Here is a 21,845-nt window from a genome sequence, read left to right as displayed (position 1 = left end):
GAATCCAAGCCAGGTGCTCTGGATATCATTCAGTATTTTTCCCCCCATCATGACGGATTGTTGATTGGGAGAATATTTGGTACTGTTATAGCAAGGTGGGGATCCATCTGAAATAAAGAAAACCCAGCCGTGTATGGCAGCCCAGCTTCTTAAAGGCAATTTGAGAAGAGGGAATACTTTTGGACATCTAAAAACCACACACTAAGTATCGGATACCGACATTTTTCAAAAACACCACCTTAGTACATCATGCAAAAGACATTCAGGATGTCAAGTCCAATTAATCTTGGGGGAAAATTTGCACAGTAACGAAATTCCTTCCATGAAACTAGTTCAAGTGGGTTATAGGTGGTTTCCCCTCAAATCCAAGGGGAGCGTTAGGCCTTAGATGCTATGAAATTTCCATGAGCTAAATGAGAGGGCAGCATCAACAGGCTGGCTCGCCCTCTGTCCGCTGTGCTCTTCCCCTCCCCTTGCCCCATGCCAGAGGAGCAACGACACAGATGAGGAAAACATCTGGCCTCCTCTGCCTCCGTCCGACAGAGGGTCTTCTCTGAGGTCTGGGTCTCAGGCTCATTCTATCTATTTTTCAAACTCGTTTTTAAAATGAGCAGCTCAACAGGGATTTCCTTTCATCTTACTGTATTATTTTCGAATTAAATTGAGTCCAGTGTCCTGCAGTAGAACTATGAAAACAAGGCTCCGGGGTATCGGAGTGGCTTCTCAGCCTGTTGCCCGAAACAGATGAGCTCCCCACCGGGGACAGGGAGCAGTAGATAATCCATGAACAGAAGCTGAGGTAAGGTGGCGGCAGGGGGCGAGAGGGGAGATCCTGATGGCCTATTTTCCAGTGGGGTTCAGAGTGGAGATAAGAGTCCTGATCCTCCACACTGCAGACCCATCATAGATGGACCATCCAACACGGCCTCTTCTGCATCGGATGCTCTGTAAGAAGCTATGGAAACTGGTAGGTGTGGTCCATGCTCAGCACATCAAAATGTAAAGAACTGTGAGAGGGGGAGAGGGAGGGAGAGTAAGTATAGACAAAGTGAGCGAGCATGGGGAATGATAAGAACTTTGAAAAACTCGCGCTTGTGCTCAGGGACTTAGTGTCTGTCTTGCTCAGCACCACCTAGAAGGGCAAGTAGAGCGCATCCCCAGAGGAGAAACAGTTCTCCCATTGTTTGAAGGGGAAGGAGAAGCCAGATCACAGTGCAAACACCAAGCATTCGCTTTCATACCATTTACAAATGCCGAGATGCTTTGAAGTCTTCTCCCTCCATCTCTATCCTTGTTTCTTCTTCCTCCTTACAGTCTTCCTATCCCTTTCTACACCTCTGCAGCATCTCTGCCACTTGGTCTTGCTGATTGTTACAGTCCATCACAGGATAAGGCTTGGGGTTTCAGAGACCTCGATGGGAGGCATTTTCAGAATACGTACTTGCTAACATATAGCAATGCTAATATATATATACATATATACATATATATATATATAAACTTAAAGACTTACTTATAACTGACAACAACCTGTTGGAGAGGAAGAAACAAAAACTCCTCGAGGTTTAATTAAAAGTGCATATACTTACACAGACATAATAATGAGAGTCTGAATCCACAAAAGAAGATACTCAGAGCTTTAGAAAAAGTGGAAGTTTCCCCGTCATAATCAAAGCTATATTCTAAGTTGCTCATGACCATGACTTGAACTCTCTCTCTCTCTCTCTCTCTCTCTCTCTCTCTCTCTCTCTCTCTCTCTCTCTCTCTCTCCATGCTGTCTTGTAGCCTGTGCTACGTTTCACTTGAGTTATCATTTATTATAGGTAGCTCAGTCATTATTCCTAACATGCACATGGTCTGATACACACATGCCAGCCGTGTGGAAGCCCAGGCTGTGTTGTAACCATGCTCTCCTAGTTTGATTAGCCGTGCTGTCATTGTTTGATTAGCCATGCTGTGATTGTTTAATCTTGTCTTCGTCTCTTTCCCCGTGGCTGTAAGATGCTGTCAAAAGCAGCTTAAGGGTGCCTTGGTTAGGGTTTCTACTGCTGTGAAGGAACACCATGACCACTGCAACTCTCTCTTTTTAAAATTTTATAATTTATTATGTATACTCTGTTCTGTCTACATACATGCCTGCACACCAGAAGAGGGCATCATATCTCATTCCAGACAGTTACGAGGCACCATGTGGTTGCTGGGAATTGAACTCAGGACCTCTGGCAGAGTAGCCAATGCTCTTATCCTCTGGGCCATCTCTCCAGACCCACAGCAACTCTTATCAAGAAATACATTTCCTGGGGTCTGGCTTACAGTCGAGAGGTTCAGTTCATTTATCATCAGTGGAGGGAAACATGGCGACACACAGGCAGACATGGTGCTGGAGAGGGGGCTGAGGGTTCTACATCTAGAACGGTAGGAAGAGAATGAGCCACTGGGCCTGCCTTGAGCATCTGAAACCTCAAAGCCCCCCACTCCCAGTGACACAGGTCCTCCAACAAAGCCACATTGTGTAATAGTGCCACTCCATATGAGCCTATGGGGGCCATTTTCATTCATACCACAAAGGGACTTATTTCAACTCACAGTTTAAGGCACAGTCCATCAAGAGGGGGAAATAAGACATTAGGAGCTTAAAGCAGCTGTCCACATTAAGTTCCCACTCAGAGAGAGAAATAAATGGACACATGCTAGTGTTCTATATATTTTCTTCATTTTATAGCGATCGCTCACCTGGGAAATGGAGCCAACATCAGAGGACAAGTCTTCTCATCTCAATTCGCGCAGTCAAGAAACTCTCTCACAGGCCGGCTTAGAGGTCATTCCCCAGGTGAGTCTAGATCGTTCGTGTCAAATTGAGAATTCATGGTCATCTTGATGGATTCCAGCTGAGAGTGAGGATGCCTGGAGATAGGAAATGAGTTATCACTAAGACAGAGCTATCTCCTGGCCAATAGGAAAGCAAAATGACACACAGAGGTGCTTCATCAGCCCTGGATGAGAGCTTAGCCATGCATTCCCACTCAGAATCTGAGCTTTCAGCTGACCAATGGGATTCCTGCAGCCAAGGCTGGTTCTACAAGAGGAACAAGACAGATAACGATAGTGACCACTGGGCTATTACCCACCTTCCAGAATTGGATTCTTTTTCTCATTGAAAAGGGTTCTCAAGTTTATGTTCAAAAGCACACCATGTGCTTGGCCTGAGTCCCCTACAAAGGGAATGACCTACTGAACCACGCTCACGCCAAGATTCACACGTGGACAAGGTCACTGCTGGGGTCTCACCCTGAAGATTCACAAATGTCCTGCACTTAACATTATTCTTCCGTGCGGGGGACAGGAAGAAAACAGTCCATTCTCAGTTAATGGAGTCCTCTGAGGGGGGGGACAGGGAAAGGCCCAGGGTTACCTTCATTTAGGAGGCTAGCTGTGAGTTTCTGGGTACTATTTAGAAGGCAAACCCAACTCTAAATTCTGTTACTACTATTCTCTTTTTTTTGATACAAATCAATAAAACATAAATTTTCTATCATAGGGTTTGAAGCGCTGTGAGCAAACAGGAAGTTAATAGACCCCTGTATAACCAACCATCTTCCGACTCCCGCTCTCCCCCCTATGAACTGTGACTAGGGAGAACAGAGAACCATAGCGGAAAGGACAGGCTGGCTTCAGCAGGCATCTGGAGTCCCACAGGGACAGGAAGTGCTGGGATAGAGGGCCAAGAAGAATGAGGCAGAGTGTGCCTCTTGTCCCTCACCTACCTGTTCAATTCGGAAGGCCCGATCCCAACCAATTGTGAGTGAAGGCGAATGCCAAGGGACGACGCTAAGGGTGACGATCCCAAGGCAAATTATGTATTTATTCTTCAAATATTTACTGACAGCGCCATGGTGGACACTGGGAAAAAGATTGTGGAGTGGAAGATTGCCTCTTTCCCAAACCCTGCAGCCTAGCACTGATACAGGATTTACATTTAAATCAATCATTTGTAGAAAGCGTGTTGTGGTGTCCCTGTTTTCCTCACCTCAATTCCGAGTCACCTGAATGACGCATAGGAACTTGAGTGATCAAAACTGAGTGTCAGTTTCCCACATAAGAACTGCAAGGAGCCTGATGCTCACGTGACTAAGTGAACTCTCTGCTATGCCTGCTGCTGGGTTTTCTCTATAAACCCACAGGCCTTCTTCATGGCTGATTAGCGAAATCGTCTGAGTTAGAGCCACCCGGTAAGACAGATGTCAAGATTATTAAAGCCTTTAGCCACCAGGCCCCGATGTTAGACGCTTTGTACAGCCACCTTCTCCTTTCCTACCTGACCAGAAGCCAGCACAATAAGGTCAGTTGCTGCGTCTGTTCTACTGAGAAGCAACAGCCGCTCTCCTCAGTTTAAGCCCAGTGAGGTAAAGGAATAAATGTTGAGATGGAATGAGAAACCAGCACGGTTGCTCCAGTGAGGATCTCTCCATACAAAGTCAAGACATGAATTCTGACCACGGTCACAACAATGACAGCCAGTGCTTCAGGGAGGGCAGTGACACCTAAAACAAGATCCGAAGCCTAAGAGAGAAGGTGGCACTTGTATCTAGGCTTGCAATATCTTTTGTCATTGTTTTCCAGAGTAAATTTTATTATTTCATTTTTTTCTTTAGCACTGGGCACACTCCATTGTGTATACGGACAATTTTTTTTAATCCCCTCATCTAGTGATAGATCTTAGTTGAGTCCATTTTCTAGCCATTGTGAACAGAGCAGCAATAACCATGGACGTGCAAATGTCTCTGGACCAGGTTGTAAAGTCCTCTGAACACAGGCACAGGAGTGGTATGGCTGGACCATGGGGCGCTGCTGTCTCTAGTTTTTGAGAGATTTCCAGACTGATTTCCAAAGTGGCTGCACTAGTATATGAGGGACAGCCTGTCACCTTCACACCAGCGTCTGTTGTTATGTGTGTTCCCGACAACGGCTGTTCTGACTGGACTGGGGAGAATCTTTCAAGTTGGTTTCAAGTAGGTTAAGGATGTTGATCATATTTTAAAGTCTTTCCTACCCATTTGCATATCTCTTGAAAATTTCCTGTTCAGTTCTGTAGGCTACTTCTTAATCGGGCTATTTGTTTTCTTAAAGTTTAATTTTCGAGTTCTTTGTATTTTCAGGAAACTCGGTCATCTGTCAGTGAGTAGTTGGCAGGAGTTTTCCTCCCATTCTGTGGGCTATTGATCTGCTTCGCTTTTCTTCGCTGTACAGAAGTTTTCTTCTAAGATCCTAAGATCCAGTTTGTTGACCATCCCTCTTATGTCCTGTGCTATAAAGTTCTACCTGTGTCTATAAATCGAAGGAAAAGTGCTCCTGCTTTTTCCTGTGGTGACTGAAGGAAGCTAGGTCTCATGTTGGGCCTTGAGCTCCTTGGGACTGGGTTTAGAGCACAATGAGAAATTAGGGATCGAGTTTCATTTTCCTATAGGTCTTTATTTACACTTGTACTTAAAAACAAATGCTCACAGTCGTGGAGCCGGCTGTTGAGTTTGTTTGCTTGGAATGAGCAGGCTCTGTGGAACGATGTGCTGCGAGCTATTTCTAGGCAGAGAAAATTTTAATTATTTCTGGTGTAACCTCTGTTCTCTGACTTTCAGATCCATCATATTTACTTCAGGAACAACTGGGGCCTTTTTCATTTGCACAGCTGATAGCCAGCATCTAGCCGGCCCTCATTCGGGACTGTTTCCTAACCCCTGTTAAATTGAATGGCTTAACCTCATGCTATCTCTAGACACTGTTTATGTTTGGCCTAGAAATATCTTGTACTTGATGAAATTTAACCTATCTTGATGTGTTAGTGGAAAACCTAACCTACTTTGTAATAAGTACCAGAGGCTCAGTTATCCCCAAACAGCCAACAGTCCAAACCCTGTTCAAATAAAACAGATGAGAATTTTAACCAATGAGAGCGGTGTCTGTTCCTGACCTCTTCTCTTCCCCGTCACTTCCGATTCTCTGTCTATAAATAGAACTTTTCATGTGCTGGGGTAGGACCTTCTCAACCAGTTTTGGTCTAGGCTGCCACTTGATTCTAGAATCTCAAAGCCGTTAAATTGGCAATGCTTGGCTTGCTGTGATTTCTCTTTTAATGTCGACAGGGGCATAGTTGCCGCCTCTATTTCACAGTTCCCTGAAACTCTGAACTGTGTACCGTGTGCTGTTAGCAGAGCCGCCCCCTACTTCCCAATACTGGTTGGTTCAAGAGAACTTTCTCTCTCCAACAACATGGACCAACAAAAGACCAACTGAGCCTCACTCTGCCTTTGAACTTCCTGCCGGCTTTCTGGAAGGAACACACTGCAAAAAGGACCTGAAAGGGAGCAGACCAGGGCCAGGATGGAGAAAACTCCAGCAAGTGACCCAGGACCCAGGGCAGGAGATGTCATTGCTTATCACCAAAGACTGCATGTGTTCAAGGTTGGGTCCAAATTCTGATCCAGTGCTCAAAGGGAAGTCAGTTTCTCCATTCAGCCTCCCATGACCAGAGCTGTGTGCCTCTGGGATGGGAGGGTCTTAGCTGAGTTTTCTTTGCTCTCTGAGAGAGGACAGTGGTTATATATACTAATTCTGGAGTCAGAGAGGCTCAACTCAGGAGCCTCTGGCCTTGCTGCTTACCACCAGACTCCATCAGCCTTAGTTTTCTCTCTGGTTAAAAAAAAAAAAAATTACAGAGTGCATTTGAAAGCTTCTAGTGAAAGTTCAGTAAAATCACAGGGGCAGAATCCTGGGCATGTCGTAAGTTCCCAAAGGAAAAGAAATAGCCACTTTTAAAGAAGAAAATGACACAACCCTTGAAGACAATGGCCCAAGGAGTCTTGTGATTTCCTCTAGACATCTGCATTTCCCCATGGATACCAGGCACAAATGGTCAAAGGTAACAGCAGTCAGAAGCAGAACATGAGCAAGGAGCGCGGAGAATGACCCCACTTGCTAGTTTTTAAACAGATGGCCTAGAGTCTCATCAACCAGACTTGCCCCTACCCCTCAAGGGTGTGAGTAAGACGCAGTTAGCAATCACGCTGTCTGGTCAAGACTATAGTTTCTGTGGGAAGGAAAGTGGAAGGAAGATTTTTATCATAATGAGTTCATTTCCGAGGCTTATTTCATGCTACCACAGTGTAGGAATGTATTCTCAATAGGGGCACCATTTCTTTTCTTCAAATCTATAAAATTCTCCGCATAGCTAGAAAAAAAAAAACCCTCCTCTTTGTCAATCTTGATCAGAATACTGTTAGATCCTAAAGAAATATCAAGTGATAAGAAAGGGTAAAAATCCCTTAGAACAAACAAAAGCAGGGGTTTTGAGCATTTGGTGTGCGGCTCTGATGGAGCAGGCATAAAAGGAGTGGAAGAGAAGGAGAGGGGGTCTGTGGCCCTGTTATCTGTGACTTGGAAGAACCCGAGAAGCATTATATTGAGTGAAACATGCCAGGCACAAGAAGAGAAATACTGCGCGCCCTCATCAACACGTGGAAACTGAGAGTTTAACTCCCAAACACAGCGATGGTGTCAGGGTTTGAATCTGCAGTGCTGCTCCCAGGCTCATGTTTTGAGTATCCTCTGGCTGCTGGTATTGTCTGGAGATAGTCTGGTCATTCCAGAAGCAGGTCTCTGTGGGGAGCCCTTGAGAGTTATAGCTGGCTACTGCTTGCAGTTCACCAGCTCATGAACAGAAGATTGCAGGCTCACAGGACCAAGGACGGAGCAAGTCTGTTTCCCTGACCATGCTCTGATGGGTGAGACTCTCTGAAAGCATAAGCCGAATAAATATAGCCTCTCTGGCTCCTTTAGGGCATTCCAGTTATAGTGATACAAATACAATGTATTTTACGATACAAAGTAACAAATGATACACATACAAAAGTAAAAATACAGGCTAAAAATTAACACAAACTGTAGACATGCCCAAGGTTTAAAAGTTTACTTACATAAAATGATGAACGAACATCTGGACATCTATTGTACAACATGGCAGCTACCATTAATAACAGTGCATTTTGTATTCTGAACATTGTTAAAGAGAATATTTTAATTGTTTCCACCCAACCAAACAAAAAATATGGGAGGTGGTGCATATATTAATTCACTCAACTGAGCCATTCCACAATACATCTCTAGTTTGAAATGCCATATGGTCCATGATAAATATGTCTAAGCTTATCAATTTAAAATGTTTTTTAGAGTTGAGGTTATAACTCAGTTAGTAGAGCACTTGCCTAGAACACATGTGGACATTCACACATACATGTACATGCACCACTTCTACAACAGTAGCCACACACAGTACATACAACACACACCAAACATACCACACACACACAGATAACACACACCATGCTTATCACATACCACAAACACAGTACATACAACACATACCAGCTTATTACACCACACACACATACACACAGAGAGAACATACACCATGTTCACCACACCACACACATATACAAAACGCACACCATATGTTATACACATACAGTATAGCACACACACACACACACAAATTGCTTCACTTAACCCTTCAAAACCATCTTCTGAGATGGGACTTATTTAACTCTTGACTTGGAGGAAACAGGCACAAAGGTATAATATGACTTAAGGAAAATCCTCAGGGTGTACCCAGTCCACAAGGAAGAGAAGATTCTTACGATGACTTCCCTTCAAACACAAGAAGAGGCTTTTCTTCCTCTTTGGCCTCTTCCTTTAATGTGAACTAGTTCCCTCCGGAAGTCAGTACATATGTAAGCTAAGGCTTAGATGCAATCTCACATGACCAAGATCATCTGAACTAGAATTCTTACAAGTAGCCAGTCTATCCTCTGTCACACAACGTCCCTGGTTTACATCTGTTGTCCTTGATATTCAGAGAGTGAACTTTTTCTTTCCATGCTAAAGTCCTACTTTGACTGCTGGGATGGAACAAGGAGGGGGGGCTCCCATTTTCCTGCCCATCAGAAAGGGTCATGGTCAATATTCCTACGATATACTCAACACAATACTCAAGCCCATCACTTAGCCCCAGAAGAGAAACGATCTATTAAAGAAGAAAATTAATCCCCCGAAAACAGCTAAAATTAGGAAAAATCATGATAAAGAGTACTCTCCATCATTCAAAATGAAGCCATGTTCAGAGGGCATTGGCTAACCAAAGGTGAGACCCCCATCCCTCAGACTGTGAAGGCTGCAGCAGGTTCTCTCCAGAAACAGAGCTGGTGTAGCTTTGGGAAGGTGTGAAGGAACCTTTAGAATACAGAAATAAAAGCCATGGCAATGCGAAGACAAAGGCACGCCACACAAACCGACGGGCCTCAGGACCACTGAGTTATCAGGTGGGTTCATGCAGGCTCCTGGTTGGGGGAGTGATTTTGATTTTGCATCAGCCCCCCAAAATACTCACGGAGAAATGTCAAATTCCCACAGGACAAAGCCAATTTTTCCTTGAGAGGAGTCCTGAGCGGATACACAAACAATTAAACTGAAATCGACTGTTTTAACCCTCGGTGCAGTTCAAACACCAGAGCCATCAAAGCTGGCCAGCCCAAACCAGCTGCTTGCTACCATCCTTTGAGGTTCACTGAACTGGGGCTTTGTTAGGGCAGGAGCGGGAAGGCATTTCAAAGACAAGGGCCCTCCTTGGGAACCCATTTCCTGCTGACCTCTCTCAATAGCATGCTTTTTCTCAGAAGACAGTTAGCCCCTAATCCCTAGCACCCCTCTTCTGAGCCCCTCCTAAGCCCCTCATCCAAGCATTGCTAGAATATGAGGGCCCCATTTCCTCTACCCAGGACAACATTGCCCCAGTTAACCTTGTTCTTTAGATACAACGTTTGAAGGAAAACGGCATTCCTTCCTTTTCTGTCTTCTGCACATTTTTGACACCAGGTTCCACGTCTTTCTATGGAGGATTAATTTTTTAAATGCATGATAAATAGGCTTTGTAAACCGAGCACTTTAGACAGCAGCCTCCTTAGAGCTGTCTGCTTTAACAGCTCCATTCCCAGCTGTTCAGGGCTTTTCATCTAAAACAAACACTATAGATTAGATTTGAATTTTAGCACCAAGTATCATTCTTTTTCCAATTATGTTAATAGCATTAAAGAGACTATTTTTCTTTTCCTCCATTTCTTTAAGGGAATTTCTCATTTCCTCTTTAAGGGCCTCAATCATCTTCAGAGAGTTGTTTTTAAGGTGGTTTTCTTCTGCTTCGTCTGCGTTGGGATGTCCAGGTCTTGCTGGCGTAGAACCACTAGTTTCTGGTGCTGCCATATTGCTCTTGCTGTAGTTGAATGTGTTCTTACCCTGCCGTCTGCCCATTTCTTCCTCCAGTGGGTGCAGGTGGGGCCTGTGGCTTAGGTCGTCACTTTTCCTCCAGGTGTAGGTGAGGCCAAGGCTCCAGTGGTTGCAGATGCCTTGCTGCGGGGGGTGGAGGGGTGAGGGTGAGGGCTTGGGGTGTAGGGTGGCTTCTCCCAGGTCTCTGGGGTTTTGCTGGGTGGGGATGGGACACCGGATGTGCCTCCAGGGACAATGACCTTGAGAGTCAAGTATCAAAAGGTAGGTACCATCGCTTCAGATACCTGGTTCTGACTTAGGTCCAATATTGTTGCTCAGAAACCTATAAAAGGTTTTTTTTTTGTTTGTTTGTTTGTTTGTTTTTTTAACCTAAAGAATTAGTAGGCTCCAAACCAAACGGGAAAGGAAGGGGAAGAAGTCTAGGTCCCAGAAGTCAACACTCACAGTAGGACTTAGATATTAATTGGCTGAGGGCACTCGTAATAATCTGTTGCGTGTGTTCTTCAAACGCATTTGGAAAACAGACCTGAGAATGCTAGGTCTGTCTCCTGACATTTCCATCGCTGGATGATTTCAGGGTAATTATTCTGTTCTCTGTCCGCAGGCATTGTGTAAAACAGCTTTTATGAATGACCGCATGTCCTCTTCACGCCGTGAACTTGTGCCAAGCTTCATTGTGAAGAAGCCCATTTAAGTGATAAGGAATAAGGTTGCCCAGATAAGTTAGACACCCTTCCTCTAAGGTCACACATTTCAAAAGCGCATCCTTCCTCTCAACTCTTTGCTTACTGGATGAGCTCATACGGGCGTCACGTTCTCTTTAGGCTTCAAGTTCAAAGCTCAGAGCTGTGCCCCGCTGCCGTGTGTTGAAGTTACACGCAGTTCCACCACCGACTTCAAGTTCTGCAAGACACTTCCACTTCCTTTTGAGGATGTCCATCTAGCAATGCATGAAACCTGTCTCTTAGGTAGAAATCTTGAAGAAGAGATGACAAATGAGGAAGGAGGAGAAGACCGCCAGTCATGTCCCCAAGCTTGTGTCCACAAAGCTTGTTGCCTGTAAGCGAAGCTTTATGGATTTCTCTAGAGATTGGAACCTCACCAATCCGTTAGAAGATTCATAAAGAGAAGGCAAGCGGCATGTTACCAGACATGGTGGTGCTTTTGAAAGAATTAATAAAGCATATGACTCACAAAGAATTGTGAGTCACAGATAGACCTGCTTGGACTCTCAGTTCCACTATTCACCAAATGAACAGACTTCCTTAAGTCACTTGTCTTACCCACATACACTCCTGTGTGCACACTCACATCACACACACACCCCGGATTATCTGGTACATTCATTTTCAATTATATGCAGCCGTTTTAATAATTGCCTTAATGCATTTGAGGACCTACTTATTGCTTTACAGATCAGGTTTACTTGTTCCTGTGACCTCCAGAACTACACACTCTATTCTAAATCCAAGCAACTAAAGATAAAGGCTATGATTCCCCACCCAGGTGGGATATAGTTCCATGGCAGAGCCCTTTCCAGCATGTACCAGGCCACAGGTTCAACTGCCAATGCTGAAAAGGAAAAGGTAGATTAAAAAGACGCTAAAATGCATAGTCTAGAAATGAACTGTGGTAATTAACACTTAATAATATAGCACATCTTCATACAAAACGTCTTTCTCTGCAGAAGAAGTCATTTGCTCCTCACATTAGCCTTAAGAGAGACATTGATGCTGTCGTTCTTGGAGTCGTCCCTGCTCTACGGTCCCCGTAAGACAAGCAATTGGGGTTCCATCTAATTGAAGAAAGGTGTAGGCCATACCTTTGCCTGTCCCTAAAAGGGCTGAAATCAGAATTTGTTCTGGAGGTTTGAGAAATTACTCTCTGACAGTCTCCATTAATAGTGACAACACTGAAGATGATTCAATTGTACTATTTTTTGTGCATGGGGTCCATCAGCATCTCGACGAACCCTCTCATTTTACAAAGGCGTCTGAAGAAGAGAGGATCAAATGGCTCTCTCCTGCAGTCACTTTGGAAATCCATGCCTGTGCTTCTCGTTAAAGATGGCAGAGTTAGCATATGGCTTACATTACAATCTATCCCCCGAACCCACTAAAAAGACAGTAAAGGGATGGATTTTAAAGACATTAACCCGTAAGGACAAAAAGAATCAGGCAGAAAACAACAACAACAACATTTCTGGAGATGGAAAGCAGATGGTTGGGTGCTGAACGTCTTCGCAGACCCGCAAGGGCTGAGATTTAAGTGGATGGTGGGGAAAACAGATGCAACCCACTTCTCACTGCTGAGCCCATAAAGTCTCGGAAACCGCCAGTAAGAAGTACCCGCAAATCCGAGGCCATGGCTGAAACGGGTGCAGGGTTTGCAAATAGTCTCACCAAGCAACTACATTTTTATCCTCCTGGTCAACATCCCGGAGAGCTACTCTCTGCAAAGAATTATGGGTAAGACCTTATACAAGAGTTTTCCGAAACGACTCAGAGCAAGGCAGACTGCTTATAGCAAAAAGAATTGCTCAATGCATCTATCTGGAGTGGCGAGAATGCCAGTCTCCCAGCTTACAATGGCTCTCCAGACACCAAAAGCCAAGCTTTGGCTCCTTCGCTAAAGACTTTAGACAAAGGCAAAGGAAGGTAAACATGACAGAGGCACACCAATGGCAGAGGCGTACGGATTTGGTAAATGACTCAGCATGCCTCTAAGTCTCTAAACTGCTGAGATCTGTGGGTCTTTTGGTAAAGGGGAAAATTTAAATACATGCAAATCATCCACCAGGGGGAGTGTAGACTTCCCCCAAGTCAGAGAAACACTAACCTTGGCAAAGACACTGGAATGGGGAGAGAAGGAAGAAGAAAAAGGAGGAAAAAACTTAACTGAACAAAACACTTTCTCCACTTTATACCAAAAAAAAAAAAAATTGTGAGCTGGAATTGGCTACCTCACAACAGACAACAGACCCTTTGTTGTGCTCTCTAGCAGGCCGTTAGGACTCCTGACTTTGTGTTTTTTTAAGTAAATAAAAACAATAACAACAACAATACAATAAAGGTTGTTCCTCCATGCACAGTAAGGCATAGTTGAGTGGGAGGAGAAAGATTTTCTAACAAGATTCAAGCTACACATGCCGAATGACAGCAACGGATTCTTGGTTTTTTTTTTCCCCTAACTTTGCTGTTTTGAATTTTCTTGAACTTACTTCAAAATAAAGTTTGGAGAGAAGAGCACTTGGCCCGTGGCAGAGAATTGGTTGTAAGAGCCTTTTATTGGAGAGGGTTTCAGGTGCCCCAAATGAGATGGGATTTGCCCGTTTCCATTCTGAAACCTGGGCATAGTACACACAAATGTGTCTGGAAATACACACACACACACACACACACACACCATAAAATGCTTTTCTAACTGCCAATTACATTTTCCCTATTTAACAAAGATTAAATTTTGTCCATAACCAGTTGTTTGACAAAATTTTGTGTGGTTAGCCTCAGCCAATGCGTGCTCTAAATTCAGGCTTGCTCTTGAAATGTCAACTTTCACCTGAGTTAAGGGGTCAAGGAAAGTTTCCAAAACCTGCCCTACTAATGTAAATCTCCTGTCTGCAATCAATTAGTTTTGTCTGATCATTCACTAAGTACTCAGAACCAAATCTAACCCTGTAAGAGGAATCAATAATGTGTTGAGATATGGACCCTGCACCAAATAAGCAAATCTTTGTTAACTGTCAATGATACTGTCTTCTTCTTCTTTAACTTAGAGATTAACATCCACGTGGTTGACTTCCCAGATCTTTTCCCTGTGGGTATACAGGGCCATCAAAGAACACATGCAGGTCACCAATGAAGCCTCTTGGAGATCTCTGCTCAAGCTTATCACCTTTTGCTAGTTCCTCTTTTTTAAGGCCTCTCACAGGCAGGATGAAGGGGGAAGGATTGGATGTCAGGAAACAGTGAAAGAAAACTTGTGCTTCGCATTTTGTATACCTCACACTTACAAAACTGTTTTAAGTGAAGGGGGAAAGAGGAGGAGAAGGAGGAGAAAGAGGGGCTGGAGAAGCATTGACTCTATAACATGATGGCCCAAAAGCATCAGCGTGTAACAGTTACTGTCAGGTGTGTATTTTCCATTTCCACTAACTTATTTCAGCAGGAAACTAGGTTCACTCTGAAAATATTGTTGAAAGCAGTTAACTTAGAGTAAAATCAATTTGCTGTGAGAGGGTTTGTGTAAGGTTGCATATTAGTTACTAGTAGTCTCCAGGTGTTAAATAAAATAAAAATGAATAGAACAAAATGGAACCCTTTCTATAACACAGGAACACAAGAAACAGATTACAAGGTTTCTTAAAAAAATGCAATGATATCTCTCTCTCTCTCTCTCTCTCTCTCTCTCTCTCTCTCTCTCTCTCACACACACACACACACACACACACACACACACATTCATTCAATGCAGGGACTGTCTAAGTGTCTAAGGTCTACGACATAGTTTATCCTGTAAAGTTTTAACAAACTGGAAGGAATAAAGGTAGAGAAAACCAAGCCCAAATTCTCAACCTAGGCAATATCAACCCAACAATATGGTGTTATAGGAAAGCACAAAATATGTTCAGTAGGTACAAAAGTTTGGATTTTAACTGTCTACCCAAGGGCCATATAATAAAGACTTGAGCCCCAGCTTTGTGCTTCTGGGAGGCGATGGAACCTTTGCAAAGTGAAACCCACTGGGCTGGTAGAATGGTTGGTTGCTTACTATTCAGGGGAAGGTAGTTAGATCATTAGTAGTGTTCTAGTCCTGCCTCTTCCTATTTGATTCCTGTCTGGTGTGAGATGAACAGACTTTTTCTGCCACATGCTCCTCCACCATGTTGGACTGTGCCATCACAGGCCCCGAAGACCCTGAGTGGAAAAGAAACCTTGCCTCTTTTGAATCGATTACATCTTGTGTTTTGTCACGGTACTGGAAAACTAACAGACACAGGAGGGATTTTGAAGAAGAAACAGACGCTATGTCAATAAAAGGAATGAGTGCTTAGGGGTGTCAAGCAAAGAAAAAAGTAAAACCAAAGGAGCAAAATGATAAATCACTGGAGAATTTTGAGTTCTATCATTTAGCTAGAAAACAGCTTCATTTTAGGACGGTACTGAGAATTAAGCCACAATAAGACCACATAGGGCCTTGGACAGCATTTTAAGTAATTTAAACTTAATTGAGCTGTGAGGTAAAAGCACGTAAGACTTTTCATCAGCGATGTGCTTTGAGATTGGATTGTCTGAGTAAATAAGACAATTGGAAAAGGGGGAAATAGAGCCAAGGAGATAAAGCCAGACAGATTATTGCTACAGCCCAAGCAAGAAGAGCAAGAACAGGTCTGAGTGCCAGCAACCGCAGTGGAAAGAAGAGGGTACAGGCAGGAGGCGACTCAAAAAACAACCAAGCAAAGATGAAAAAGTTAAAATGTGGGGAAGAGTGTAAACAGTCAAATAATCCGTGCTTGAGCGAAGAAGGTAATATTTGTACCCTTTACAAAAATAGAGGTCAAAACCTGACTGTGTGTCAAGGACAACTTTGTTATGGAAAGCTTGGGTTGGGATCCCAGAGACGGTAGCAAGAGGAAAAATCCAGTTAAGGGGTTATGGGACCGGAATCCAGAGTGAAGAGGGTGTTGAGATAGAGGCCAGGATAGTCACTGGAGCCTTGGCAGGGATGGAGTTTGTTGAGAGAAAGAGGAGAAAAGAAAGAAAGGAAGGAAGGGATGAGATGGCAGGAAAAGGCATCCTTAGCTGAAGGAGAACAACTCATCTAGTTGGAGAAAAGTGTTTGCCACTGAAGGAAAACTACACTGCGGTGACATGAATGGGTCATGTCAAGTAGAAGAAGACATCAAGACCACGTGAGCTGGGACAGGGGAAGGGTGGGAATGAACTGGCAAAGGAAGGAAAATTGACTTTGAACCTTTGAGAGTCAGAGGTAAAATAGCATTTCAAAGATTAAGACCCTTTTTAATGGCATTGATAGACCAGAAGTTGGACTACTTTGGTGTGGCGACCGGATGGCTGAGGCAGACCTAGCAGCCAGTGTGGGGCATCATGGCAGTCCCAGTGAAGAAAGGTTTATGGGTGTTAAATGGCAATTTGTGCAGGCTTTGCACACTGTAAAGACAGAGGGCCCTTTGCAGAGAGACTGAAGCAACTAAGGAAATGACCCAAGTGGAGACGGGAGGACGGTGTTTGATTATCATCCTGGATATAGCAACACTCAGTGGAGACTAAGGAAAAATGATGGCAAGGCAAACAGGCCCTCGGGGGGCAATGGAGCACAGTGGAGGTGGATAATCCCACTGGCAGATTTGAGAGTCAGGTGAGATAAGAGGGTCTGAGTGAGAATCTTAGAGAAACTTTGAACCAATTTGAGGCTGGGGTCAAAGGACAAAATGGACTCTAACGTAAAGCAAGGAAAGAAAAAGAAAGCCATACACATTTCTCCTTCTTGGACCCTTCCCGCCCCTCCCCCCCCCAGCTCCTGTAGACTTCGACTTTCAGACTGGTGACTGATCACAACCAGCTGACTTTAAAGCCACAGGGTTGGAACTCTATGCTCGATAGTTTCAGGCATGAAGGGCATGCTACCTGAGACTGTTGTGAAAGGCTTTCCCATGGCCCTCATGCAGGCCAAAAGATGCCAAAAAGCATAGCACAGAAGTTTTGTTGAAAAACATGATTGGCGTCCAGCCATCTCCTTAAACGTGTATGATACAGTGTCCGAATCAGGGAGATGACTGCCTTCCTTTATTGGAAGAATAAAGCATATATCAAAATACATAAATCCTAAAAAGCTCATTGTGAGGGGCAGGGTCCTAATAATTTGTATTTTGATAGCTTTTAAATATTTTCAAAGTTGCTTCTAGCAGTAAAGCAAATAGCTTCACTTTGCAGGACATTTGATTAAATTCCAAACATATCAATGTTCCAGGGTGTGCCTGGTGCCTCTGATACCTCTGTAAATTTGCCAAGAAAGGGCAAACGCGAGAAGAAAACCCCCAAAGAAACAATGGGACCATTCTCCCAGGAACAGGCTGCAGGGCTATGCAAGGGAGAGATGCTCAGACTTCTGTCTGCGAGGCGGAGAGATTAGAGTGGAATAAATTAGTTAGGTGGGCACGGAACAATAACACTCTGTTTCTCATTCAAAGGACTCCAGACTCTTTGACAAGCCTAAGTTCTTGCTTTCTCCTTGGTCTCCCAGAAGACATACACTAAACTCACCCTGGGTTTAGCAAAGCTGCCTCCCTACCCTCCTCCTCCATCCCTCCTGTTTTTGGTAGAACTCCTTTCTGTCCACCCTTTGTCATAAAGAAATCCACCTATGTCCAGAAATAACGATAATCAAGACACCGCTGACAATGGGATGAGCCTCTTGCTTAATAACAATGACTAGAGAATCTTACGAAAGATACATAGGCAGATAGTCAAAGGAGGTTCACCGTCTTTAGTAAGTTTGCGTGGCAGCCAACCAATCAAAAACTGGTATTGGAGTGGCACTGGGTGGGGCATTTGCTCTCCTGCCACAGGTCTGCTGGTCTCAGGATAGAGTGAGAAGCTAGTGAGGAGATAATCAGGTTTGCGGGGACTTAGGAGGTAATACCTCTGCCAACTGGAACAAAAAGATGTCACTATTTCCAGACACCGACACTGCTGAATTTTAGCCCTGACTTGTGTCAAACATGATGAGTTGCTATAGGACTAGGAACATTTTAAGTAACGTATCTGTGGCCTTTCATTGAATACAGGACGTGGGGGACAGTAACTCAGAGCACGGCCTTGTCAGCACCCCCTGGCTCTTTCCTTCATGGTCCTTCTTAGAAAAGAAACTCCGAACTAGTGTGCAGAGGGCTTGCAAGAGCATCCTAACACGGGAGCTCCTAAGCACTCCTATGGTCCCAGCGAATTTTTCCCTCAGGCCATTTTTTTTTATTCTCCGTGATGTCCCCAGAAACCATCACGTGATCAACTCCTAAGATAATTAACTAAATCAGCGAGTGGTGGAACAAAGACTGTGACTCAACTGAAACTCTATAAACTGGGATTTCTGCAGGTAGTTCTAGCACATGGGGAAGTTTGAGGATGATTTGGTTTCTGGTGTGTTTTACACATCTGAGTCTGGTAATTACTTCCTGTTTCCTGGGGTCTTCCAAGAATCTCCCTCCCCTCCCCCTTCTCTTTCTGCATACAATTTCTTAAGGGCAACAGTCATCTCTGGCCGTGTGTTTGCCCCCTGGGGTAAATGATTGACTGAGTGTTCTGCAGGCCAGCAGCACAGAGGCTTCTTCAGGGCACGGCCATTGAACAGATGGCCCCAAGGAAGGCAAAAGGAGGCCGTTTGCCTATGTGTTTCCTCCCAACCCCAGCCAGGACTGGAGTGAAGTGAGGACACAGGCCATTAGCCAGCCCTGGGTTTCAGCTCTAGGAGGTCTTTGATGTTCTAGCCTTGCTGTCTGGGGTCCCTGTTTTTAAGAATTTATCAGAATGACCCAGACTTCTCAAACTTGCCCTATGTACCTTGGACAACAGAACGGCTGAGTCAATCCTGTGAGGAGCCTTGGATGGTCAGCCTCAAAACCTGTTTATAGCCGGCCTCCTTGGGCAAGGCACTATCAGATGCAAAAAATAACATCATCAGTTTGGCACACCCAGGTTCTTTCTCAGCATCCACAAGAGGTAGGTAGCCAACCCAAGAGAAGCTAACAAACATCAGACGTCCCCTCCCAAACCCGTCTACCTTCCCTCCCCATTTCCATTTTCCCTCTCCATTTCTTCCTTTTCAAATCTGCACCCTGGCAAAGAAAACCCGAGGTGTCCCAGGAAGATGACTTCTCCACACTCTACAAATGCTGCCACAGTTAGAGAAAAACCTCAATACTTGGTCAGTTGCCAGGTCCTGGTATGTTTTCTCTGTTCAAGCATCTACAATCTACCGTTGATTGATACTCTTTGCCAACCCTCCAACCCCCAATTCCTTAACTCCTGACCTCTGTATCTTTTCTTCTCTCCCTGTCTAAGTTCTTCAAGTTACAGAAGCACAATAAATCAGCAGAGCTATGGCTGAGTAGGATAAGACAAAAATGTTACAGGGTCCATTGAAGACAGCAGGCAAAGGTCCTGGAATTGATGTCACGAGACTTGGGTTCCTGCCAGGGCTTTGCCACTGGTGACATGCAGGGAGATTGTGGCAGGTTGCATCCCCACTGTGGGTCAGTGCAAAACAAAGATGGAAGCAAAACAGATCACCGGGCTGTTTTCCAGCTCTTTGGTACCGTAACGAAGCAGGCCCGACGCAACGTAGTTATGTCCTATTTGGGGACTTGTTGGAAAGCTTGGGCTTAGGAACAGCAGGTAGATGTCATCATTGTTGTTCATTGGAATGTAAGAAGGCATAACAGGACTGACTGTCAGGGCAGCCGTGGGTTTGACAGGAAGAAAGGGGAGGGTCCGTTAGTTACAGCTCCAAGGCCTTCCTGCTTGCCTTTGTGGCTTTTTCATTATGAGCAGGACATAGCTGTTTATTGTTTCAGTTGCTAAAATGTAGATGACTTCATATCTTATTCTGGAGTTCCATGCCTTGATACTTAGTACAGGTGTTTGATAATGTTTGTCAAATAATAAAAAGTACTTAGAATGCCTAAAGGTCATGGCCAGAGCCAAAGAACCATGGTACAATGACTCCACTAGCCCTGAGGATAGGAGACCGAAGCTCCTCATTCTAGATGTCCCCTCAAAGTCTTTAGCAACCCCGATTCTTACTTTCTCTATAAGACAGACAACAGTTCTTAAACTCCATGGGAAGGGGACAGTCAGAGGAATTCTGCTGGTATTCAATGAACAATTCTTTTGAATATTATTTTTTTAATGTTTTTTTCTTTCCCCATCGAGGGTTTAAAAAGGGACAGTTAGCTTGGGAAAACAGATCTGGACAGGATTCTAACTGTTCCTCATTGCTCTGATTTTACAACCACCAGGTGAATTTTCCTTGAGTCATGACAACCCCGTTCTTCCTTTCTTCTTCATTTGTGTTGGAGGGCATGTGGTATTAGAGTTGGATATTAGGGTTTTACCGAAGACTGAGAGAGATGAGGCTTTCTTGGTAAGCTTGGCTCTGTGGCTTGGCAGTTGCACAATACAATGACTTTATTCCCAAACCAGATGTTCAAGTTGTTTTAATAATATCTTATGATCCTTCCTCTAAATAAAACAAAAACTCTATCAGAACATTCTCCAGGATTAGGAATTTCATTTCAGCTATCTGGTTTACCTCACAAGAAGGGAGCACCAAGACAAATTTGGAATACCTCACTGGAAATACTCAAACTGGATGTGAGATGTTCTGCAGTTTTTTTTTTTTCTGGAGCCTGTGCAAAGGCTCCTGAAAGAGATCATCAGGATAGGCCCCCAAATGCCACACAAGGTTTCGAGGCAGGTACAAGTCCGTCTCTTATTTGCTCCTGGTGATGGAGTGGAGGCACTGAGGGGCCCTTATATAATGGCACAGCTTTGCCTTCCCTGAATACAGCCAGGTCTGATAGAAGAGTGCCTGCTTCAAGATCTAGAAAATTGGAGGTAGCAATGGCTGAGACCTCTTTGACCGAAAGACACTGGAACTCTTTGCAGAAATGAACTGGCTTCGTTGGGCTTGCACACACCTGCATTCAGCGACCTACCTAGACACGGTGGGCACAGTCCTTCAGAAAGAAATGACCCACCTGACTGCTTAGTAGGATTGGGTGTGGAAACCCAATGTTCTGGAAACAAGCATTATTTTGTTTAGTTATATATTTTCCCCATCCCACCTATAATTTTCTCCCATACCAATACCCCGCCTTGTAATTAGACAATTTTGAGACATGTCAGGGCTGCCAACGGTAAGCTGTAAGCTTCGCATGAGCTGGGATTAGGCACAATTGTCACACTTTATATGACTCCATGGGAGAAAGCATAAATAGGTCCCTCCTAATGAAATGGCTAGTAAAGGGACAGGGTGAAATGAATGAGTTAACACACCAGTGACCATTTGTATGGAAGGGCTTTTGAGGAATTGGATGTAAGCGGAATTTTTTCTTAAATAGCTAATTAATTAAACAAATTGCCTCTTGAGCACCAGGTGCTAGAGATGGTTCCTCAGTGTCTGTCCTTAAGGAACTCATGGGGTGAGTAGACAAGAGACTGGCTAGTTACAGTTGAGGCTACATGAAAAGAACACAGGTATTTGCAAGTGATCAGAGGGTAAAGTCTGCTTGGTGTGCAAGAGTCTGCTCAGAGGGGAAGAAGGCGTGTCTTGAAGGCTAGATGAATGAATCTCAGTTGTAGGAATGTAACCAGACACGGATCAAGGCAAGAGGTAATGTATTTATTTCTGAATGCACACGCCTTCCTAGTCAACAGTCCTAGCAGAGATATTGAGAACACAGTCTTCAAGGTAAGACATATTATTTAAATTATTTGTTT

At 44.2% G+C, this 21,845-nt stretch overlaps 1 long non-coding RNA gene across 2 annotated transcripts in view; it reads right to left on the bottom strand.

Moving 5' to 3' along the window:
* The window catches only part of LOC126503862 (uncharacterized), a 116,023-nt gene that overhangs the window by 51,615 nt on the left and 42,563 nt on the right, over nucleotides 1-21,845 (bottom strand). The window contains exons 2-3 of one of the 2 annotated variants that reach the window (XR_007592431.1): nucleotides 2,734-2,904; nucleotides 2,129-2,407 (exon numbers count right to left, since the gene is read on the bottom strand). This is a non-coding gene — a long non-coding RNA (uncharacterized lncRNA). Of the gene's footprint in view, nucleotides 1-2,128; nucleotides 2,408-2,733; nucleotides 2,905-21,845 lie in introns of those variants that run through there. The other variant, XR_007592430.1, reaches the window with a different exon arrangement.

Source organism: Alexandromys fortis, unplaced genomic scaffold (assembly GCF_014885135.2).
Source record: "Alexandromys fortis isolate MF-2015 unplaced genomic scaffold, M_Fortis_MF-2015_v1.1 scaffold_50, whole genome shotgun sequence".
In the NCBI taxonomy this organism is placed as follows: Eukaryota; Metazoa; Chordata; class Mammalia; order Rodentia; family Cricetidae; genus Alexandromys; species Alexandromys fortis.
Note: the sequence above shows the minus strand (reverse complement) of the source record. Positions and strands in the feature narration are given on the sequence as shown.